The sequence below is a fragment of the Sus scrofa genome, chromosome 7, assembly GCF_000003025.6.
Source record: "Sus scrofa isolate TJ Tabasco breed Duroc chromosome 7, Sscrofa11.1, whole genome shotgun sequence".
Lineage (NCBI taxonomy): Eukaryota > Metazoa > Chordata > Mammalia > Artiodactyla > Suidae > Sus > Sus scrofa.
In genome coordinates, this window is record NC_010449.5 from 120,354,317 (window position 1) to 120,379,502 (window position 25,186).

General features: G+C 51.0%; 1 long non-coding RNA gene across 2 annotated transcripts; it reads right to left on the reverse strand.

Moving 5' to 3' along the window:
• LOC102164942 lies at positions 9,628-24,740 on the reverse strand. Of its 2 annotated transcripts, none has more exons than XR_304676.3 (3): positions 24,595-24,740; positions 23,750-23,808; positions 9,628-9,751 (listed from the first exon to the last, which is right to left on the reverse strand). It is a non-coding gene; the product is annotated as an uncharacterized LOC102164942 (long non-coding RNA). The 2 variants fall into 2 exon arrangements; XR_001298116.2 differs by having other exon boundaries at positions 9,628-9,858.

Here is a 25,186-nt window from a genome sequence, read left to right on the forward strand (position 1 = left end):
CACCAGGTGTGCTTTCCTTACGTGACCCATTGATGCGATTTCTTATACGAAAAGGTTTTCCTTGACATTAAACTATTCCTACGTGCCTGGGACAAAGTCTCCTGGACTTGGATGAATAATTAACATGCTAGTGCATGTGCCTTGTGAGGTTTTTATTTAGGATTTTCACATCTGCGTTCCAAAGTGAGACAGGTAACTTAATCTTGAAGTTACCTTTGAGAGATTTTTAGTGACAAGATTGTTTCAACTTTGCAAGATCATTTGGGTAAATTTTGGTCTTTTCTGTGCTTTGGAAGAGTTATACATCTGTTCCTTAAACATCCTAAATAACCTACATATAAAACTACCTGGCCTGAAACCTTCTTTTGAAAGTATTTTTATAAAATGTTCGATGTACTCTACAATTATTGACATTTTTGAATTTTTTGGCATTGTCTCAATATTTGTGATAATTAACTATATTCCAGATAATTACCTATCTCCATTTTTCAAAGAATTGGTATAATTATACATATTATTCTTTTTGTAAGCCACCCTGCTGAAGCTATATCCTCTTTGTCATTTTGTTTATACTTTGTATCTTTTTGAGTCACCAGATTACTGAAGTTTATTTTTTCAAATTGACTCACATATAAATGCACTAAGTTTGGCTTCATCATCTTTATATTATTGAGGCTGCTATTCCCTCTCCTAATTTATTGAATTGAATGCTTGAAGCATACACATTGTAGCTCTCTTTTTAGATAAATAATTCACTTAATAACTACGGATCTGCCTTGGAGAAGAGCTTTATTTTTATCAGATATAAACTTTTCATTACTTTTGAAATATTTTATAAATGTATTTTATCCCTCTGTGTTCCCATTGTTATTAAAAAAGACTTTTTATTTTTTTTATTTTTTTTGGCCTTTATTTAGGGCTGCACTCGCAGCATATGAAAGTTCCTAGGCTAGGGGTCGAATTGGAGCTGCAGCTGCCAGCCTACGCCACAGCCACAGCCACGTCAGATCCTTAGCCCACTGAGCGAGGCCAGAGATCGAACCCACATCCTCATGGATACTAGGCAGGTTCGTTATCACTGAGCCACAACAGGAACTCCCTAAAAAGACGTTTTTAAAATGGTTATTTACAGTTTCATTTTTTTTTAAATCAGAGATTGTGATCTGCGAAATTTATGTTTTGGGGAACACAATAGGATTCTTATGACCTAGCATATCCTCAGCTCCGGTCAATATCCCGTAGATGCTGGAAAATAAAGTGAATTATTTACTTGTGTGTTAAAAGGGAGACACTTTATTGATATAATTCTGATAGTCTTTGCCTTTTACTAAATTATTTGACTCATTTAGAGCCTTCTTTCTGTTGTCGTTTTATGCTTTCTGTTCCTTAGTTCCCTTGTTATTCTGTGGTCTCTATTTCTTGCTCTCTACGTAAAGTGTTGCTCATTTTTGTCTGTTCTGGTGGAGAAGGAAGTGGGAGGGACGATGGCCACACAGGTGCACATTTCTGCCAAAATGTATGAAGCTGCACATCTGAAATATGTGCAGCGTATAGTATGCCTATTATACCTCAATAAAGTCTTTTTTTAAAATGCCTGCCTGCCTGCTACATTGTTCCAAAAGATTTGAATACACACTGGAGATCAGCCCCAAGGGACCGCAGGCTCCCTCCCCGCAGGGGTCCAGCTTCTTGGGAACAGTACAGGTGTATGGATCCTTCTCTTTCTTATGCAAAGTGTAAGCCCTTCTACCATGGCTTTTTTCATCCAAGATATTTTGGTGCAAATCTTTAGTTCTCTGAGTGATCTCCTTTAAGATAATCAAATGCAGACCCCAGCTTATATTTCTATTTTTGCCAAAATCAAGAACAATAAAGGAAGACGCCACAGATCGCCATATATTTTCAGCAATTCCTCACGCTCTCCTTTCTCCTCGCCCCCCCCCCAAGACTCTGCTGTTTCAGTTTGGGGTTACAGACCCAGCCTTTTTTCCAAGACAATTTTTTAAAATTTTATCATTTTTTTCATGAATTATTTTTGGCTTTTCTCATTCTATTGTGTTGCCCAGTTTACAGCACATTTACAGCTAAACCTGCATGTCTGGCTGGCTCCCCTGCCTCTTGCCAGCCCTCCTACACTGCTGGTGTCCATCCTCGAGGTCTTCATTTGCACTCATCTCTCCTGTACACACCTGGATCATTTTTTTCCTGCCTCCCCCAATCCCACCACGCCCCCAACTCCCACGCCTCGGGTAATTTTTTCATTTATTTTTTTTTACTTTTTTGTGCCTGCAGTTGCAGCATAGGAAGTTCCCAGGCCATGGACTGAATATGGAGCTGCAGCTGCAGCAATGCCAGATCCTTTAACACACTGTGCCAGGCATCGAACCTGCACCTCGGCATCGACACCCACCGCGGCAGTCAGATTCTTAACCCACTGTGCCACAGTGGGAACCCCCTTGGATCATTTTTTTTTTTTTTAAGGGCAGCATATGGAGGTTCCCAGGCTAAGGGTGGAATTGGAGCTGTAGCCACTGGCCTACACCACAGCCACAGCAACACCAGATGCGAACCGTGTCTGCTACCTACACTGCAGGTGTAGGCAGCACCGGATCCTTAACCCACCAGCAAGGCCAGGGATAGAACCTGTGTCCTCATGGATGCTAGCCAGATTCGTTTCCACTGAGCCACGATGGGAACTCTGTCCTTGGATAATTTTTAAGGTAACATGAGCTATGTTTCTCCCAGTCTTTGCCTTCCTAGGGGTATCTCCCTGGAGCCTTCACGCAGGAAGAACATTTGCTGGGACATGACTCTGAGCCCACAAACTTCTCCACTTAAAATCCCAAAGAGAGCTTTTATTTTCTCCTAGCGTGTACTATTCAAGGGAGAAATCTGGGGTGAGTCTTCTTGTTCTTCCTTCGAGGGGAACCTGTTTTTTAATACCTCTCTGCTCAGTAAATACAAAGAAAACCTACTGATTAGCTATAACCACATCACACGTGGGTGAGACTGTTAATACTCTGGCGTACGTCTTTCTGATCATTTTTCCCTATATAAGATGCAATCACACATATACACCTGAACTGAGAACAAGACCTGCAAACTGAAAACTATAGGAAATGTTTGGTTGAAGTTCTTCAGCTAACTGGAAGAGAATTAGTAAGTGAATCTGCTTCTGAATGCAATTATTAACAAAAAAACCACCTTGTCCTTGAGCTCATGCAATTCATTTTTTAAAATTTTTATCATAGTTGATTTACAACGTTCTGTCAACTTCTGCTGTACAGCAAAGTGACCCAGTTACACATATACACACATTTTTTTCCCTCACATTATCCTCCATCATGTCCCATCACAAGTGACTGGACAGAGTTGTGCTACACAGCAGGACCTCATTGCTTATCCATTCCAAATGCAATCGTTTGCATCTCCTAACCCCAAACTCCCAGCTCCCCCCACGCCCTCGGCAACCACAAGTCTGTTCTCCACGTCCATGAGTTTCTTTTCTGTAGTTTCATTTGTACCGTATACAGATTCCAGATATAAGTGATATCATATGGATCTGTCTTTCTCTTTCTGACTTACTTCGCTTAGTATGAGAGTCTTTAGTTCCATCCATGGGGCTGCAAATGGCATTATTCTGTTCTTTTTTATGACTGAGTAGTATTCCGTGGTGTATATGTACCACAGCTTCTCAACCATTCATCTGTCAATGGGCATTTAGGTTGTTTCCATGTCTTGGCTCTTGTCAATACTGTTGCAATGAACATAGGGGTGCATGTCTGTTCCTCAGTGAAAGTTTTGTCTGGAGAGTTGCCCAGGAGTGGGATTGCTGGATCGCATGGTAGTTCTATATATAGTATATATAGTTTTCTGAGGTGCCTCCATACTGTTTTTCATAGTGACTGTACCAATTTACATTCCAACCAACAGTGTAGGAGGGTTACACTTAATTTTAAAAAAAATTTTTTGGCCACACCTGCAGCACATGGAAGTTCCTGGGCCAGGGATCAAGTCCAAGCCACAGCTGCAACCTATGCTACAGCTGTGGCAATGCCAGGTCCTTAACCCACTGTGCCACAGTGGGAACTCCCTTTAATTACGTTTTTGTTTTTTTATTTTTCTACGATCTTTAAAGGTTACTTTCCATTTACGGTTATTACAAATTATTAGTTATACGCATTGAGTTGCACAATACATCCTTGAGCCTATCTTATACCCAATAGTGTGTCCTCCTACCCACCCCCGCTTTTTTGTTCCCTCATTGGTAACCACTAGTGTGTTCTCTGTATCTGTGAGTCTGCTTCTTTTATGTTATATTCATGACTTTGTTGTATTTTTTACTTCATTTTATTTTTTTGTCTTTTGTCTTTTTAGGGCCACACGCACAGCATATGGAGGTTCCCAAGCTAGGGGTTGAATCAAAGCTGTAGCTGCCAGCCTACATCACAGCCACAGCAACAGGGGATCCAAGCCGTGTCTGTGCGACCTACACCATAACTCATGGCAACACCGGTTCCTTAACCCACTGAGCAAGGGCAGGGATTGAACCTGCATCCTCATGGAAGCCTGCCAGATTCTTTAACCATGGAACCACTATGGGAACTCCTATATATTTTTTAGATTCCACATATAGGTGGGATCATATAGCATTTATCTTTGTCTGATTTCACTTAGCATAATGCCCTTCAAGTCCATCTATGTTGCTGCAAATGGCAACATTTCCATTCTTTTTTATGCCTAAGTAATATTCCATTACATATCTGTACCTCATCTTCTTTATCCATTCATCTGTTGATGGACATTTCGGTTGTTTCCATGTCTTGGCACTTATAAATAAGGCTTCTATGAATATTGGGGTGCATGTATCTTTTTGAACTAGTTTATTACATTTTTTTCAGATATATATCTGGGAGTGGAATTGCTGGTCATATGGTATTAAACTTACAAGCTTTTGCTCATCAACAAAATGAAAAGGCAGACTACTGAATGGGAGAGAATATTTGCAAATTAAATGACTGGTAAGGGATTGATAGCCAACATATATAAACAGCTCATACAACTCAACATCAAAAAAACCCCACCTGCGAAGAACCGAATAGACATCTTTCCAAAAGAGAAATGCAGATGGCCAACGAGCACGTTTGCTCCACATCACTAATCATCAGGGAAACGCAAATCAACACCACGATGAGGTATCACACCGGGCAGAATGGCGATCACCAAAAAGAACACAGATTACAGGTGGTCCCTGTGGGTTAAGGACCCCGCGCTGTCAATGCTGTGTCTTAAACCCTCGAGGGTTTGATCCCTGGCCCAGGAACTTCCACGTACATCAGGTGTGGCCAAAAAAAAAAAAAAAAAAAAAGGTACACAAATAACAAATGTTAATGAGGATGTGGAGAAGAGGGAGCACTCGTATACTATCGGTGGGAGTGTAAACTGGTGCAACCACTGTGGAAAATAGTACGTTTTCTCAAAAAACTAACAATTGAGCTCGTGCAATTAATTTTAAAGAAATACTTCAAGTGTACCTATGGGGATGGGGGCACGATATTAATTACTCATCTGTGTGTGCTGATCACACACCTCACTGTTGCGAAGAAAGGCATCTGTCATTTCGTGTGGGGTTCCTCAGCATCCACTGGGGACTAAGGTGGAGACCTGGAAGCCCCCGTCTCCCCTCCCTTATGCCTGCCCACATCTGACCAGTGGGGAGACTCTGTCCTGCCCAGTCGGTCACCTTGCTGTCTCTTCAGCCCATCTCAGCCTCCCTCTTCCTCATGCCCCTGCCCCATCTCTCATGGGGACTCCTACACGGTCTCAGCCACTTTGCTCCCCAAACACTCACAGCAGGTGCATCGCACGCAGCCCAGCTCCCTGGTGCTTCCCCCGGAGCCCCTGGATCTTTGCATTTCACATGTGTCTCCCTCTTCCAGAATGTTCTTCCATTCCATGACCATCTTCTCACCATCGCCTCCTCTCTGGAGTCCTAACTATCCCCAGAGAGGATTCCTCTGTCATTCTGCCTTATTTCTATGCCTTGACCAAAGACCACCTCCTCCAGGAAGGCTTCTCTGACTTCCTCTGCACTGCCCAGCACTTTCTCCATCCTTCCCAGAAAGACTTGCTACTTTGGAGGATAATTTTTAAAGTGTTTTCCCAAAGACCAAGATACTTGCCAAACCAAAACTTGGTGTGTATGAGCTTCCTGAGACAAATATGCTTGGGAGGAAAAAAAAATTTTTTTTTAATGGACTTGGAACTTTTCTGGGAAGTCTAGGATGGGTGGTTGCTAGATTGCTCTTCCTCCACTAAGAGAAAATATAACAAATTGAAGCCAGATCTGCTTAACCATTCATAACCCTTTGAACCTCGAGTTTACCACCTAGGAAGTGAGAGGAGTGATGCTGTCGTTTTATTTGGTAGGAGGAAGAGGAGCAGGAGATAATGAGATTCTAGTGAACAAATGCACTTTGAAAATGACAACCTCTGGCAGGGCTGGATAATAAATCCCTTGTGATGGGCCCCCTGAGTGTCTCTTCTTTGCCTCCCTGCAGCCCCCACATCCCTGTTATGGGACAGTCAGGGAAAATCCCTCCACCCGGCCTGCAAATTTCCCTCATCACCAAGTAACCATTTTCCTCTCTTATGGAAAACAGATGGGATTAACAGATTGTCGCTATTGTCTCTTGTTCTTAAGCAAGGTACACAAGGATCTGTGTGTCCCCTTACAGAAGACAGGCTCTATCACTGCCACAGGGAAGGGAACATGTGAGGTCCACAAATACCCTCAGAGTTCCTCTCGGTTTAGAATTCAAGCTCGCTTGGTGTATCAGCGAGAATCGTGTTCAACCACATGTGACTGAAAACCCAAAATAACAGTGACTCAAACACAAGAGAAATTTCTTTCTCTTTCACATTCAAGAGATCCAGAAGCAGGAAATACAGAACAGATATGAGCCACACAGGGCCGTCAAGCATCTCAGTTCTTTCTAGCGTACTGCTCCACCATCACAAAAGTGGGACCCTCATTATCTAAGGTGGCTGCTAGGGCTCCAGCCATCACATCCTTGTTCCAGAGAGCGGGACAGAGGAAGGATCAAAGAAGGGCATGCTCCTAGCTTTTTAGGATGAATTCCTGGAAGTCCCGCAGGCCACGACTGTTTATACGCCATTGGGCATAAATTATTTACTTAGCTACAAGGGAAGCTAGGAAACAGTCTTTGGGGTCAATAGCGATGTGTGAGCTAAAAATCAAGGCACTCAGAGGGCCCCATGTGAGGTCAGCTGGTAGAAGATGCCAAGGACACCTGAAAAGAGAAAGCAGGGTAATAAACAAGAGATCTTACCACGTGACTTGAGTTTCGGGGGCAGGGGCATCTCTAGAACATGGTCTGACCAGCCAATCTGGCACAAAAAAAGGAGCATCTAAAAAGCCATACCTGAGAGTCCCAGGTGGCTGTGACAAAGACTCCCAGCCTTAAGGAGGATTGTCTGAGTCCGATTCAGTGGCGACATAGGAACCAAAGCTTTTGCCGAGTCTGTGTCTGGAGTTCTTGGATCATGACGGAAGCAGGCTAGCAAGGTCGCACGTGAGCTCTGAGTCTGCTTAATTTGTAATTAATAAAAGAGCCACGTGTCAATTTTGTATCCCAAATGCCGAAAGAGAAAGAATGAGTTGCCCACGGAAATATGGACGCTGGTCTCAGTGTTCCCGGGACCTGAGCTCCTTTCTTGCCGGGGAGTCTTCAGGGCTAAGAGCAGAAGGCTGTGATGGGGAAGAGGGGTTCCGTGTGTGACTCCCCGGCACAGCACTTTCATCCTCGGTACACAGCCAGCCAGTATGGAGCCTAGAAGGGCACGCACAGGTCTCGGGCACGCACAGACGCGCACACCACTGTACACACACACACACAGATGAGGAATGAGGCCACAGAGGGAAGGACTTGGTCAAGATGGCCCAGGATGGCATCTGTGGTCAGGGGGGGACCCCAAGAGGGAGGTAACCCTGAGCAACGTGCCCGGGGGCCACAAAGGTGGGGAAATTAACTGGCTGCCATTCAACCTGGCATATGGTATAAGCTATTCTTTCCCAAGACCCATAGGCCAGCCCCCAAGGAAGCGGAGCCCATCAAGGGGCTCCCTGATGACTGTCCAACCATGAGGCTTGTCCCGCCGCCTGGAGCCCGGCTCAGAATTTCACAAATATGGAAATCTGCAGAGATGCAAAGCTGGCCCCCGGCCTCCCGAGCAGGGAGGGCATGATCAAGTGGGACCACGTGTGACCAAGGGACAAAGGAACCAGTCCTGAGCAAGTGTCAAGCCAGGTGTCCCCAAGTCTCCCATGTTTGCTCCGAGGGCCCAGAGATGCAGCTGGACATGTGCATTGATGGGAAGGACACTGCCCTGGCCCCACAGACCTGACCCTGGTCACCTGGAGGACTCCTGGCCCCAACAACGTCCCTGAGACTCTGGGCCCTCATCCTCGACACAGGGCCTCCGGACTAACTGAGCTCCAAGCGGCATCACAGCTCAGCGAGTTCTGCTCTCGGCAGGGAGGTCGTGGAGACAGACCTAAGCTACCAGGGCAGACAGGATGGGGCAGGGAAGGGGAGGAGGGAAAAGACGGAGAGAGACGGGAGGAAACCATGCAGGCATCTGCGTGTCTGTAAATTTCAACCTCCAAGTTGCCACTGTTCCTCTGGGCCTCCCTCTCTTTATCAGCACCATGAAAAGGAGGAGTTCCCTCGGGGGCACAGCGGGTTAAGAATCCCACTGCAGGGAGTTCCCGTCATGGCTCAGTGGAAATGAATCTGACTAGCACCCATGAGGATGCAGGTTCAATCCCTGGCCTCACTCAGTGGAGTAAGGATCCCACGTTGCTGTGGCCGTGGCGTAGGCCAGTGGCTACAGCTCTGATTTGACCCCTAGCCTGGAAACGTCCATATACCGCAGGGGTGGCCCTAAAAAAGACAAAACAAAGCAAAACAAAAAGAATCCAACAGCAGCAATGAGGGTCGTGGGTTCACTCCCTGACCCAGCACAGTGGATTCAAGGATCCAGTGTTGCCACAGCTGCGGTGCAGGTCCCCACTGTGGCTCAGATCTGATCCCCGGCCCCAGAACTCCATAGGCTGCGGGACAGACAAAAAAGAAAAAAAGAAAAGGAGAATCCCTGCCTCCACCTCAGAGGATTATTGTTAGGACTGAGGCATAACAGGTCCCCAGCTGTCAGACACGAAGTGCCACGCACAGGTGGGCATCTTTAAATTCGTGCTTTTAGTTACTTGGATGGAGGATCGAGAGGCATGACGCCGGTCTGGGGATCTTGGCTGAGCCCCTTCCTCTGGCCTCTGCTCCTGGGCGCTCCACGGGAGGCTGGTGCCCTGGCAGAGCCCAAAGGCTCCCATGCTCGTGTGCCGTCTCTTCTGAGAACAGGTCCTAGCGCCCCTGAGCCTCGAACACCCTAGGAGGTGGACAGGGCCGGCACTGGACTCCCACGTGCTCGGACGCCAAAGCCTGCACGGAGCTGGGTGCTGGCGGACCCGCCCCGCCCCATCTCCCATCCTGGGGGGGCAGAGGGAGGGGCGTGCCTGTATCTGAGTATTTAGGACTGCACACGCTGTTATGACGTTTGCCTTTTATTTGACTCTAAGTGCTGCGCTGATGAATAAATGTTCCCAGAGGAGGCATCCGTCTTGCGTATCCTGACTTCGGTTCATTTACGTGTCCATCTTGGCCTGCTTGAACTGTAAACGATTTAAGTTAGATGGAAAGGCGTGAATCCTAGGCCATCCACCCATCACCTTATCCAAGCAGCATGTTTTTATTAGCCCCTGAGGGCTGTCCTCTAGGGCTATAAAGAAAAAAAAAAAAAAAAGACTTTGGGAATTTTGCCAGGCTTTCAAACATGTGGAATTGCCACATGGAACTAGATGGAGTTGTGTGCAACGCTCTGGATAACACCCGCAGGGCTCCCAGAAATCCTGATGGAGTTCCAGGAAGGCTGATGGAGGATCACGGGTCATTAGACGGAACTGGACGGGGAGTTCCCTGGTGGCTCAGCGGGTTAAGGAGTCAGAGTTGTCACTACCATGATGCAGGTTTCTTCCAACCCCCGCCTGGGAGCTTCCACATGCTGCAGGCGTGGCCAAAAAAAGTAATAATCATAAGGTTTAAGAAAGGGGCCCAGCCTTAGGGAGGCTCCAAGAGACCAGGCCAGAGGAACCCGGTGGCACAGTTGGACAGAAGTCCCCAAAGGTACACAATCAGGGACAGGGAGTGACACTTAGAAAATGGACTTGGATCTGGATGGCTTCGTTCCTAAAAGGAAAAACCTGTTTTAGGAAATCTCTGAAACACGGATCCCCTCATTCTTTCCTTTCACCCTTTCAACTCCCACCCTGACTGTGGCTCCCCCCCACCCCCCTCCTTCTGCTCCACCCCCACCCCCACCCCAGGAGCTCAGCCCTGTGCGCAGAGGCCTCACACATCAGACTGGCTGGCAAGGCCAAGGCCCGCCCCCCACCAAAGGTCATTGTGGGACCAGGCAATTATTCCCTATTCCAAGGGTAGGAATGAAAACTCAATGTAACCCACATTCCAGCCTCGTGAACGAACTAAAACAGCACGTGATGTTTCCTTCAGGGCCCTTCGTCAAACTGGCTACACCGGCACCCATGGCAGTTTTAGGAACCTCTGGTGAAAAGCCCGAGAGCAAATCAAATATTACCTTAAAATTGTACAGGGTTCAGTAGACATTTTTTTTCCAAAATAGGGGGTTCCTGGTGGGGGGTAGGGGCAGGTTAAGCCAAAAGGGAACCACTGGCCCTTGTCCGTGTGGCCTAACTCCCTAGTGAACCCTGGGATCAGGAGAGCAGGAGCCCCAGCTTCATTATCACTGCCCCCCAAGACACCTCCCTCAAGACTGGGAAGGCTGGTGACAGCCACGATATATTCATTTAATGAACAAATGTGGGAGTTCCTGTTGTGGTGCAGTGGGTTAAGAACCCGACTAGTATCCATGAGGATTTGGGTTCCATCCCTGGCCTTGCTCAGTGGGTTAAGGATCCGGCGTTGCCGTGAGCTGTGGTGTAGGTAGAGGCTACGGCTCAGATCCCGAATTGCTGTGGCCGGGGTGTAGGCCAGCAGCTGTAGCTCCGATTCCTAGCCTGGGAACTTCTGTACGCCACAGGGGCGGCCCTAAAAAAACAAAACAGAAAAAAACAAAAACAAAAAAACCAAACTGTTTCCTACCCCTACCTACTAAAGAAGGCCACAGACCCCCGTGAAGTCACCCCACTGCGCACGCATGCACGCACACACACACACCAGCACAGGTACCTGGGGGACTCCCTCTAGAGGGATCTCAGGCGGACTTATGTCCAAGAAGAATAGCTGTGGGCCAGTCACTGGGTGGGGCCACATTTCCCCTTTGGTTCTGGCTCTTCTACCACCTACATCCCCCTGCCTGCATCAGGAGGCCCCAAAGACTCCCTCTGCTTCTGCAGGTCACCCCACATCTGCTGGGCACCCCATCTGCTGCCCCCCCCCCACAGGGCCCGTGTGCTGGGACCCTGATGGCCAGGAGCAGGCAAGATTCTGCAGGCTCGGATCTGGCATGGCTGTGGCCGTGGTGCAGGCCGGCAGCGGTAGCTCCAATTCAACCCCTAGCCCAGCAACTTCTATATGCCACAGACGCAGCCCTAAAAATAAAAATAAATAAAGATGCTGCTGGTTTCTCAGAAAGTGCAAGATGGAGCTGGGAGGAGGTTCTCCCGGGGCACTGTCACCTTTCCCCACCTGGGGGGCAGGCTTATGGAGCCAGGCCTCACTTGCACTGTCTGATAGTCTGATGGCTAAAATCTGGGCGGGGGAAGTTTACATTCTCACTCGCCGACTCGCCAACAACGAGCCAGCAGAAAACGACAATGGCCATCAGAGGGCCATCAGTTCATCCACGGAATGGGCATTTTTGCCCCACATGGTGCTGACGCTTCAGTAGAAGAACTGGACTCCTGGGGAGTCAGGCACAGCGTGTACCACAGAGGCTGGTACATGCTTTCTGCACATGGCCAGGGAGCAATTCTTCCGGGCTCTGCAGGTCCTTGGTCTGTTACAACTACTCTGCACGCAGCAGGACAGCAGCCCCAGACGAGGTGAGTGGGCGTATGCTTCAAGAAAACCTTATTTATAAAAGAAGGCGGCCAGTGGGTCATGTTAGCTGTGGCCACACATTGATTTCTGGTCCAGGGGCAGCTCCCCTCTAAGTTTGAATTCAGACCCCCGGACTCCTGCCACCGTGTGGCTCCAACATCTTCTATGTACAGGTGGCTCGGGACACCGTGCGCTGTGGGCATCAAGCCCCCGAAGGGACAACAAAGAGGAGGGGAGGCCTTGCTGGAGGCGAGACACACCATTGCCCTCCGGGTCCTGTTGTGAGAGCTAGTTCCCGGGTGCCAGTGAGGTGCAGGGGACGCGGGAAGGTCCCTTCCACCCCCGACTTCATGCTGAAGCAAGGGCACATTCTCAAGTGAACACCTGCCCTCTGCAGACAGGTGACAAGGAAACCACCAGAAGTATCTACAAGGCACAGGAGTGCTGATTAAGCCTGGAAGGGGCTGAGGTTTTAAGAGTCACTGAGGTCTCTGGGCCACCAGAGGGTGAAAGGAGCTTTCTTCGCGGGGAGTAGGAGGAAGAGGAGCGACTTGAGGACGTGGCAGAGGGGCAGCTGGCCCTGAGCAAGGGGCCTTCGCAGGCAACGCCCAGGGGCCCAGGCTTCGTCTTTAAGACGTCGGGGAACCAGAAGAGGATCAAGATCATTAGACGGGGATCACAGGCTCCTCCTGTGACCGGGGAGGATGGCTCAGGGAGGCTGGAGGTCGGGAATTCACCGACAAGCAGGAAACAAGAGGGAAGCTTCCAGATCATTTTAGGATGTAACTCCGAAATTTCCCAACGGGGTTGTAGGTCTGTAGGTTTCCTTGTTGGGCATGGAGTGGGTGGTGGGGACCTTCAAAGAGATCAGAAAGCCGAGGGGAGCAGATCTGGGCGAGAGGATGAGTTTGGGGATGTGCTGAATGGCAGGTGTCGGGGGACGTCGAGGTGATGAGAAGGCTGGGCCCAGCGGGCTGCCAGCGGAGATCCCGGAAATCATTTCACAGACGGAGCCAGCAGGGCGGGAGGCCGCCAGCCCCGTCTGCGGGGAGAGCGGGCTGGGCGCAGTGTGGCAGACGGGCCACGATTTACACCGGAGAATATTGATTTCAAACAGGTGGAAAGAACGAGCCGGCGAGGGGAGACAGGAAAAGGACCTCGACACCCATTCATCAGGGGCCGTGGATCTAGAAGACCAGATGGCGCTGCCCAAAAAATGCAAAGAATTTCATAATTTATCCTGCAGACAAGAGCCTGTTGAGGTCGGGGCAGGCAGCCTGGTGTGGCAGGTCGGCCGAGAACTCTCCAGTGGGATGGGGGTGGCGAGTGTGACAGCCCATTACCAATTGATGCCAGGCGGTGCCAGACACACACCTCCGAGGCGGGCAGAGCTGCCGCCCCGGACAAGCTGCAACATCTGGCTCCAGGTGTCCCAAAGCTGGGCCCCCAGAGGGAGCCTGGATGACCCAGACATTCTGAACACCCCTCTTCTGGTGCCCTTGCGACCTGAAAACCCAGTGTAGCTACTGTCCGCTCCCTGGGCCAGGCCCTTCCCACACTGTTGAGTCCTCACCACAACCTGGGCTTTAGGGACTGCTCCTGCTGTGTGCAGGGCGGGGGGGAGGGGAGGGGGAGGAAGTGTTGGGGGGGAGACTGGGAGGGGAGCCCGAGGGGCCAAGAAGGAAGGAATTTTCCCAGTTCCCACTGCTGGAACCAACACAGCACATTTCCACTCAAGCTTTGGTGTTAGGACTGAGGACCAAATGAATCATTTTTCTAAAGAGCTTAAATAATGAATGTCTGCTCAATTAAAACCCACATGGACTCCCAAACCCAAGTTCTCTCTTTTAAGCTGGACTGGTGCCCAAGGTACCTGCGACAGTAGGTAAGAGGCACCTGGGTGTTTCAGACACTCAGCATTGCTCATTATTTCCTTCTGAATGTGATACAGTCCAGAGTTATAACTTTTACCATCAGTCACAGCCAAGTCTCAAGTCCTGCAAAAATAGCTTCTGGGGCCTGGACTCTGAGGCTCACAAACTGAGCCTATGACACCCCTAAGAGATCAAGGAGTGTGAGCAGGGAATCCCCACTGGCCCAAGTTCTCAACAACACACCAGAAGGATCCTACACCAAGACCAAGTGGGATTTTCCCTGAGATGCAAGGATGGTTCAACATACACAAATCAATGTGATACAGCACATTTATACAATGAAAGATAAAAATCATGTGATCACCTTAATAGATGCAGAAAAAAAATTCACCAAAATATAACATGCTTTCATGATCAAAACCCCTCAACAAACTGGGTAGAGAATGTACATATATGTATATAATGAGGCCACATATGATAAGTGTATAGCTAACATCATACTCAACAGTGAAAGGTTGAAAGCTTTTCCTCTAAGATCAGGAATAAGACAAGGCTGCCCACTCTCACCACTACTACTCAACATGGCACTAGAAGTCCTAGCCAGAGCAATTAGGTAAGAAAAAGAAATTAGGTAAGAATAAGTAAAATTGTCGTTACTGGCAGACGATACAGCATTATAGAAATACTGAAGACTCAATAGCGACAAGAACAAAAACTGTTAGAACCAAATTACAAATGCAGTAAAGCTGCAGGCTATAAAATCATCATACAGAAATCAGTTCCACTTCTATACCCTCACCACAAAACATCTGAAAAGGAAATCTTAAAACCTATCCCAATCACCATGGCATCAAAAACAATAAAAGAGTCAGGAGTAAATTTAACCAAAGACATGAAAGATCTGCCCAATGAAAACTACAAGACTTTGATAAAAGAAATCGAACAAGGCACGAACAAGTGGAAAGACATCCTGTGTTCACGGATTGGAAGAATTAATATTGTTAAAATGTCCAGTACGACCCAAAGCTGTCTATGGGTTCAAGGCAATCCCTATCAAAATGCCAACTGGCCCAAAGAGCTCCTTGAAAAGGACTTCATTAAAAGTCTCTAGCCCCTCAGAGTCCCCTCTCCCACCCTCCAGGACACTGCTGCTCTCCTCGGCCCATCAAGAGCTCTGTGCAGACAGGATCTGAATCACATTGCTCACACGAGGAGACACTGACAGAAGTGGGGTCTGCACTAAGTCCCCAAAAGCAACGATGAGAGCCAGCTGGTCAGGGAGAGGACCTGGAAATGCCTGTCTATGGGCCAGAAATGTCTCAAAAGGAAAGGTCTCTGTTCCTCCCTTGGGTCTATGTGGTGGGGGCTCCAGGAAGGGAAGGATGGAGGAACATGGAGGAGGGAAGGAAGGAGGCCCCCAGAGGCAAGGCATTGGTAGGAGGAGCAGGTTCCAAGTGGGGAGACACAGAATTCTGGGGCAGCAGAGAGTCTGCGGGTAGCTGCCCAAGTGATCCTTAGAAAGAACCCCCAGCCCAAGTTCTATGTGAGGCCTGATTCCCTCTTCTCAAGCTGGTTCTCTACAGCCCCTGGGCATCCTCTCCCATAAACCCCAACTTGGGTACCACATTCTAGCCCATTTCCTGTCTCCCTCAAGGAAATGCTCATACCGTTGTTGACAAGGAATAGATGGGCTTTTCTAGAGGCCGGGGGTTGGGGGAGTTGGAATAGGGCTGGATGAAGGAGGCGGAGGAGGCAGAAGGAGGTGGGCTTCCTCCTCCTCTGCCCCCCACAGGCCCCCTCAGTCCTGAGTGGCTGGGCCCCAGCGACAAAGCCGGCAGACAGCAGCGTCCTGACTGCTGGGAGCGGTGACTCAGCCACCATCTGTTATTTAATGAGCGGATGACAAGCCAATTGGCGTGTTTCCCCCGCTTCTCTTTAATATGGCAAATCGAAAAATGTGACTTTTTTGATCTATATTTTAATGATTCTGACTTACTCACTCTTACTTCTCTTAATTCAGCAGTAAATAAAGCTGTGATTTGCCCAGGAATCCCTACTGGGATTTCTTCTGATTTTGCTTTGGGGGTTTGGGTCTTTTTTCGGGGGAGGGGAGAGGCCTGTACCAGATTACACCCTGACTCTGCCACTGGAGGGGGCTGGTTCAATCCCAGGGTTTGGCCCTTGAATCACAGAGAAATGGGGCTGGGCCAAGCCCTTCTGATGCAGCCCACTTGCGGGAGGGCAGTCCCCCTTGGCAGGTGACAGCCGATTTTGCAGTGCAGATGAAGCCTGAGGCTGCAACATCCCAAGTGGCTCTGCAGCTGATCCCATGCAACCCAGGGCAGGTCCCTGCCTCCCTCCAGCCTTGGTTCTCAGGCTGCAGAGGAAGGAGGCCCAGCTGGTCCCCAAAGGCCCACCTGCTGTGAGGTCCTCAGGTTTGGCCGTGTGGCTTGGACTTGTTCTAGACAGACTTTTTTTTTTTTTCCTTTTTACACCCACACTTGCAGCATATGAGAGTTCCCAGGCTAGGGGTCAAATCAGAGCTGCAGCTGCTGGCCACAGCCACAGCCACCCAGGATCCAAGCCATGTTTGCAACCTACGCTGCAGCTTGTGGCAATGCCAGATCCTTAACTCACTGAGTGAGGCCAGGGATCAAACCTGCATGCTCACAGAGACTGTGTCAGGTTCTTAACCCGCTGAGCCACAATGGGAACTCCTGGACAGATTTTCTTGTGGTTTGGATTTACACCATGTGCCGTCTCCACCACTCATTCCTTCTATGACCTCAGGCAAGTCTGCCACATGGGGACCAAGGCTTCAGCTCTGGACTGTGCCCAGGGAAGGGTGACAGCGCCCACGTCCTCACAGAGCCCTGAGGAGTGAACACAGCACCCTCGGGAGAAGGAGGCACGCAGAGAGGACAGCTGGTCCCTTACCATCACGCTCCTCCCTGCAGGCAGGGGGCTCGGGGATGGGAGAGGGCCCCCCCCACCGCCCCAGGCCCCCACTCTCCTGGATCGCCTAGCCCCCTCGGAAGTTTTGCAGTAGCTTCAAGCTCAGAAAGCGAGCCGGCTAGTGAGGACAGGTGTTGGGCTGTGTAATAAGCCGGGGTTTGGGTCTGTTTATCAGCCGTGGGACCCTGCGCCAGAACCCCCTCCGAGACTCAGTTTCCCCATCTGTTCAGCAGGGCGGAAAGGCCCATTCGCCACTGGCAAAAACAACGTGAAAAGTCAGGGGGGTTGGTCTAGGGAAGACACTGCTGGGTTTGCCCAGGGGTGATGAGCTCTGCCTGAGTGCCCAGGCGCCGTGACCTTCTCTGCATGCAAGAGCCTCCAGACCCCCCTGGATGGACGGCCCTGGGCGTGGGGGGGGGGGGCGCTGAGCCTGGGCCACGTGCTCCGCCTCAGTCCAAAAGCCACGCTCACGTGACCATCGGCAGCGGATTGATGAAATTAAGCACAGATGGCTACTTTGTTGTTGTTCTTTGAACTGACAGCTGCTGGTATAAAAATAAATTAAATTAAATTTCACATAAGTCAGACTTTTTTGTGTTGTTTTTTTTTTTTTTCTACATGATCTAAGTTTTTTTGGTGTGTGTTGTTGTCGTTAAATTGTTTTCTTTCTTTTTAACATACGGAGGCAGAGAAAACTCCAGGGCAGGAGAAACAAGAATTAGAAGGTGAGAGCTCCAGGGTGACCCCATGTTTGGAAAAGAATCCATCCCACCTTCCCAGCGCCCCAACCCCCTCAAGGTTTTTGAAAGATCGTGGAGACGCAGGGTTTAAAAAATTAAAAAAAAAAAAAAAAAAGTCTTGGTTCCTTTGTCTTAAGAGGCAAGGGCCAGGGCATCAGATGGTGCCGGTCTGGGGAGGTCCCGTTGTGGCTCAGCACATGAAAAACCCAACTATGTGGGTTTGATCCCTGGCCTCACTCAGTTGGTTAAGGATCTGGTGTTGCCACAAGCTGCAGCGCAGGTCACAGATGGGACTCAGATCTGGGGTCGCTGTGGCTGTGGTGTAGGCTCCAGCTGCAGCTCGGATTCAGCCCCCGGCCTGAGAGCGTCCACATGCTGCAGGTGGGGACAGATCAATCGATAAAATGGTGCTCGTGTGAAGCCAGGCTCGGCCCCCAGCCTGTGTGCCTGGGAGAAGTCGTTCCATGACTTTGTACCCCGTCCCGATCTGTAAAGGAGGGAAGTCACGGTGCCTCCTGGGGAGACACGGAGCATTCTTGGCCTGTCATTACCTGCATGAGTTCAGTGAAGAGAGAACCCTCCCTCCCACAGAAGGAGTACTGTGAAGGTTGAAGAGGCTATACAGACAGAAGCACCCAGCAATCCCTGGCTCCTAGCAGGCTCTCCAAAACCATCCCCCACCCTCCACCCCCCAAGGAGGCTGGCCTCACCCACCCCCTCACCCCACCTGCTGCCTCCCTCCCCTGCACCCTGTGCTCTTGGCCTGCACTGGGCACAACCACGCGGTATAGAGGATAAGGAGGGGTGGGCAGCCCCCGACCGCATCTCCATCCCTCCCCCCACCCCCGGCCATGCACCCCATCTACTGGCCACAGCCAAGTGGTCCAGGGGGAGCAGCTGACCCCGACAGGCCAATTAGAGCCCCTCCCTGAGGTTTTTCTGGTGAGGGGGAAGGGGAGGGGCCTTACATGGGGTGGCCCTTTGGAGAAGGGGGTTGGGAGAGAGAGGAGGCAGTGGCCCATGAGGAGAGGCAGAGATGAGAGATGGAGAGAAACCCTCGGGGGCCTGGCATTCTCTGGGCTCACCCTTCCCACAATTCAGCTGTTCACCTGCTGTGGACCTCTTTTTCTGCAGAATCGTGATGGCTGTGACTGCAACCTAAATGCCCTATTCATCCCTCCCAGCTGGACAGGGGAGAGAACATGCATTATTGACAATAAGAGTAAGTGGAACCACAAAGGGTCATGGGAGGGCTGAGATAAAAAGCAGTGCCCACAAGAAGGGAGAGGCCAATTCTGCCGGGGCATGTGGAAGCTTTCTGGAAGGAGGTGGCACTAGAAGTGAGACAGGAGGATGGGGGGGCTTCCGTGCAGAAGGACCAGCGTGAGCAATGGCACGGAGGTGGCATAGACAGGCGCGCGCTATGCACATGGTCCAACAGTGAGAAAATACGCTAAGCAAGGGGGCAGGGTCAGATCATGAAAGGCCTAAGCGCCAGGCTAAGGGATACACGTCCACAGTTGGGGATCACGAGAACAGGCACACACACCGCACACAGGCTGCTCTTCCCTCTCAGGACCCTGGCAGACACCTCTCACTCACGCAAACATTGCCCCCGTGTCCCCCCCCCACTCCCCCCGTGAGGTAGGACAGGCTTCAGAGGCCTTCTTAAGGATTAATGCTCTTAACTGTAGGTGGTGTGGGGGTAAAATCTATTTGCCACCCCTATCGCCCTTGATGGGGAGGCGGCTGTTCTCTGCATACACCCCACCCAGCTCCCTGCCTCCAGGGGGTGATTCAGTCCTGTCTGGGTGTTAACAGGGGCCCCACAGCTGCTGGGAGGGCATAGGAGAAGAAGCAGGATGGGGTCTGGGCAGGTAACAGTTTCGCAGGGTTACCCCTCCAGACACTGCATTTCCAAAGCCCCCCTCCACACCCTACCACCACCACCCCGCACCCCCTGCTGGGGCTCAGTCTCCCAAGTTCCATCTCTCCAGGGGGCCCTCCAGGGCAAGGGGCGGGGATATGAAATTAAGTGGAAGTTCAGGAAGGAAGGTGAGCTCACCTGCCCCCCAAAAATACCTTTCTGTGGATATAAAGGGCAATTTCCCTTGTTGTGCAGTGGGTTAAGGATCTGTCCTTGTCACTGCAGCTGTGGTGGCTCAGGTTCAATCCTTGTCCCTGGGGAACTTCCACGTGTGGAGGGTGTGGCCAAAAAATTTTTTTTTAAATAAAGCTATGACCAGGGCATTCAAGCCAGCTCCCCCACCAGTCACCCTGGCTTTGGACCTGACCCTGTTGTTCCCTGGACCACCAAGGGCCAAACAAAACACAGGGCCAGTGGATAAGACCAGTGGCTTTCAAAGTTGCTTGTTTTAAGCAGTCGAAAGCCTTCCTCAAACTCCACAATCCTCGCTGTATACAGACAGGGAGTGCCACTAAAAATCACGCCTGGTCTCCGCTCTAGGGAGGGTGACAGAGCACCACCCTGTCCCGAGGGCCCAGGTGGCTGAGGCTTCTTCCCTAAGGATGGCTGGAAAGGCCTAAATCAGGGCTCCCCGGTTCCCAGGATGGGAAAGTGGAAAAGGCAGCTGAGAGCTGGAAGGGCCCTGGCCCCAGCCTGACTCTGTGATGGAGCAACGGGGGCCGCGGGTCCCCTGGGCCTTGGGCGCCTGTGGGATGAAGGGCTGAGCCCAAGCCTCTGGCCCAGGTCTGGCCTGGGAAGCAGGGCGCAGGCCTTCCCCGTCTGGTAGCAGTGGCCCTACAGCCTCAGGAGACGGTGGGACAGCTCTGCAGAGCACAGCCCACGCCAGGAGCGGGCACAGCGCTCAGAGCCACCTTCTCTTTAACCCAGCTGAGGAGGATCCCCGAGCACCAGGCGTGAGGGACTCCGGGAAAGGGGAGCGCCATCCAAGGGCAGGGCCCAGACAGCCCCGACACTTTTCATTAGAAAAATGGCACACCACCACCCCACTTGCATTAGAGTTGGTGGAAGAGATGTACTAGTTTTATGCAAAACAGGAAGCAGAGACTGCCCTTGTTAGAGAAAGATGAAAGACCATTCCTGAGTCTCACTCCTGCCTGCCCACCCCCAGCAAGGTGCACACCCCCACCCCAAGATCCAGACCCAGAGACTTCTGAGGGCTCCCCCCAAACCCATCCACACACTCCAAATGCCACCCCCAGGGGGCCCCGGAATGAGCTGTGGACTAGAAAACCAGGGCGCCTTTCCTGTTTCCGGCCACACCTGCAGCACCTGGAAGTTCCCAGGCTACGGGTCAAATCAGAGCTGTAGCCGCCGGTCTACACCACAGCCACAGCAATGCGGGATCCGAGCCCTGTCTGTGACCTACACCACAGCTTACGGCAACACTGGATCCTTAACCCACTGAGTGAGGCCGGGGATTGAACCCACATCCTCACAGAGGCAGCATCGGGTCTTAACCCCTGGAGCCACAAGGGGAACTCTAGAAAACCAGGGCTCTTGGTCCTCACTTTGCCACATAAAGACTAAGTAGCCTTGCAACTGTGTCTGATAGAAGTTTCTGTAACACCAAAGATGCCCCATACCAAAGGGGAAAGGTGGGGGGGGCTGGTTTGGGGGGATGGGGATGGATGGAAAAGGATGGCCAGTGGGGCTTGCTATAGAGCACAGGGACCTCTACTCAGTGTTCTGTGACAGGAGTTCCCTGGTGGCCTGGTGGGTTAAGGACCTGGCATTGTCACGGCTGTGGCTGGGGTTTGATCCCTGGCCTGGGAACTTCTGCATGCCTGGGGCACAGCCGAAAAAAAGACCCTCCCAAACAACAACAACGAGGACAGGATGAAGACGATAAACAGCCGTAGCAACGAGAGCCTAGGCTAGTAGCGTTCCACTTATGTCTGCGCTCCCATCAGCGAGGTAGGGATTATTACTTTCCTTTCCCAGATCTTGAAGCTGAGCTTCAGGGAGGGGGACTAGCCTCCCCAGGCTCACAGAGTCCACCAAGGGCGGGGCCAGCACGGCGAGTTCAAGCTGCTCTACTGCAGGACTCTCGGGTGATTCTCCTTCTTTCATCAGCTCAGTCTCCATCCTCCCTGCCTTGCGGATCAGGAGGCTCGAGACCATGTTGTGCCTGGAGTCCAAAGAGCAGATCCATAGACACCGCCTGGTCCCATCGCCCCAGTCAGAAGGTGGAGGCCAAGTCCCCGAGGAGGCACAGGACTGACCGAGGTCTTGTGGCCGGTGAGCAGCTTGATATCAGACTGAGAGCCAGCGCAGGAGGGACCCAGGAAAGGTTTCTGTCACTTGCAACCAGCATCTCGCTGATCTGGGTGGGCCTGGCGTGAGGAAGGAGCCCCTGGATCAGCAAACAGTTGTCCTGGGGAGATGCCTGCTGTACCGCTGCTTTTAAGCCCCTCAGCTCTCTGAGTCTGTCTCCCGGTCTGCAAAGGGGGCACCCCTGCTCCCTCCCATTGAGGGGACAGTGGATGCCCTTGGGCATGGAGGAGCAGCTCCAGCACAGTGGTGGGTGCTCAGGGAGGCCTGCAGCCCAAGGATGGAATCCAGGGACTCAGAGGCTTTGGCCATGAGAGGGCCACCCTGCCACTAAAACATCAGGCCCTCAGGAAGGGCCTGGAGCCGTGACCTGGACCAGCCCCTCCCCACACGAGAGGCAGTCAGTCCTCAGGGCTGAATCCCCAGCCACCCGGCCAGGAATGCCTGGCAGCTGCCCGGCCCAGTAGCACCAAGAAAAGAGGATTTCAAGTAAATTAAAAACAAGCATGTGTGTTTCTCCTTTGCCCATCTGCAGCAGTTTCTCGAAGCACCAGCTCTTGGAGTGGGGGAAGGAACAGGGCGGAAGTAGAATGGCTCTTGGAGATGCTGGAAAAATTAGCAATTAGGAGGGAAAATTGTAATGAGAAAATGAGCCTTAATAAGGCAAACACAATACTGCAACGGCTTTTTTCTTGCTCTCTCGCGAAAACAAGCGGTGACTTCATGTCTGGGTTTCTCTGCTTCCCTGTGGCAGAGCCAACTGGGAAGGAGCTGGAGAAAAATGTCTCCATTGTCCCAAGACAGTGTCCCCAGCATCCAGGAACGAGAAGGTCAGTGAGCAGAAGCATCTGACCGGCCACCTTTTACGGAACTCCTACTGTGCCCTGTGTGCACACACCCCATTAGTCAGGATGGGCTGGGTCCTGCTGCAGTAACAGCCCAAACTCTCCGCGGCTTAACCACGACATTTACAGCTCAATCACACTGCACACCAGAGGGTCCTCTTGGATATGCGCTCGCATGGAGGGGGGGAGATAGTGAAGCAATCTTTCTTTCTTTCTCTTTTTCTCATTCGTTCTTTCTTTTTCTTTTTAAGGCCGCGCCTGTGGCGTGTGGAAGTTCCCAGTCTAGGGTTTAAATCAGATCTGTAGCCTCCGGCCAACGCCACAGCCACAGCAACCCCAGATCCAAACCACATCTGTGACCTACACTGCAGTCGCAGCAACACCAGATCCTTAATCCACTGAGCAAGGCCAGGGATCGAACCGGCACCCTCAGATACTATGTTGGTTCTTAACCCACTGAGCCACAAGGGGAACTCCAGTGAACCTTTCCATCTATCACTGGCTCTTAAGAGTTTTCTCTTGGCTGGGACGCATTACTTACACTTGCATTTCATTAGCCAAATAAGTCACTTGGCCACACCCAACTTCAAGGAGGCAGAGACCTGCCTTCCTAATGGGTCCCCAAAGGAGGATCTGGAAAAGCTGTGCCCAGCCCTAATGACTACCACACATGTGTTATCTAATCCTCTCCAGGCAGGTAGATGGGAGCTATTGACGCTACTATCTTCACTTCACAGCGGAGAACACGAGCCTCAGAGAGAGGACCTGACCAGCTCATCCATTCATTTGGGCATCCATCCAGCCTTGATCCCTTGCACATTCATTCAACAACTCAACAAGTCTCAACGTCTCGATACAATTTCCTATAATGCGTTCAACATGCAGGCAACATTTCCCGAGGACCGGCGCTGTGCCTTACCTTGAGGATGCTGAAGGGGATAAAACATGCACCCGTGCTGCCTTCTCAGAGCTCCTGTCCTAGGGGAAGATGCAAACAAACAAGAAAGCAAGTCAAAAAACAAGAAAATGACAGATCTTGAAGCCTAGAAAGGAAAATACTGGAACTGTGAGGTGAGCGTGCTAAATGAACAAAGGAGTACACAGGGGAGTAAACCAATGATTTCTACCCTTAGCGCTCAAGACTCAACTCAAAGACCAAACAGACAGCCAAGAGCGGGGCTTTGAAATCAAGCTGAGTTGCAGAAGCAGCATTTTCCAGAGATATGATCTAACCCGTACCCTAACCCTAACCCGTACCCTAACACTCTACGGGTGTCAGTTTCCCCATCCTTCTAAAGACAGCAAGCTTAGCTTTAGGGCTTTCGGTATTCACAAGAGTTCACATAAGGTGTCTAGCACAATAAAGGTGCTGTCATTGCCACTCACAGCAAATCGAGCAGGCCAACAGAAAGACCACAGGCATCCTTCAGATGCAAAGAAAACTGTGGCACAAGACTGGGCAGGGGCTGAGCCTGGGCTTTCCAGCCTGCAAAGTGGGCAGTTTGGGTCTTCCAGGCCTTCAGCTCCCATATCCCTAGACCTAAGAATGAATATCGTTAAAGGCCAGTAGACCCTTCACACAGAAACAGCTCTTTTATAAATATTGATGCAGATCAATATCACAGAGCCTTTCTATATATCACTTTAGCAGTGTGTCAGGGATTCTGGAATTCGCTAGTGCTGACATCGCTTAAAGCCTATACCCAGCCGGCTGCCGCTGCGCAGGCCTCTGAAGGCCTGGTCCAGGGTCCTCCAAGTTCTTACCTGGGACCGTTGGCACCACCTGGGAGTTCAGTTCCAGGGCACTGGCAGGGCGGGTGAGCTGCTAGGGAAGGCGGGGAGTAGCGTCCACCCACAGCAGGCCAGATACACAAGAACAGCGTGCATTCAAGAAGGAGCGTGCAGGCGGCGCCGGCAGGCCCTGAGCATTTATAGAGCCCCCGAGCGGCTCTGATTGGCTCAGGTTCCCACACTCCAGGATGGAGCATTCCTATTGGACAGAGCACTCGGCGGCCCCCGCGGGCCTGTTAGTCTTTGGCTCCTCCCCCAAGCCCTGGTCCAATCAGCTATGCTGATGGTGCCGGCTCCGCAGTCCCGCAACCGAGAGATTTTGGTCACCTTGGCTGTGCCGCCCCTAATGACATGGTCATCTTGGACTAATCACTTCCTCTCTCATCGGCAAAGCGGGTCGAGTGGAGTCCCGCACTGGCCCTGTTGTAGGGACTGGTTCCTGGCCAGTCTCTGCAACATCCGGGAGAGATCCGTCAGTCCGGCTGCCACATGCACAGGATCTCAAGGGCACGAGTGGAGGGGAGAGGGGGGAGGGGAAGGCGACCCCCCCCTGGAAGGAGGCCTG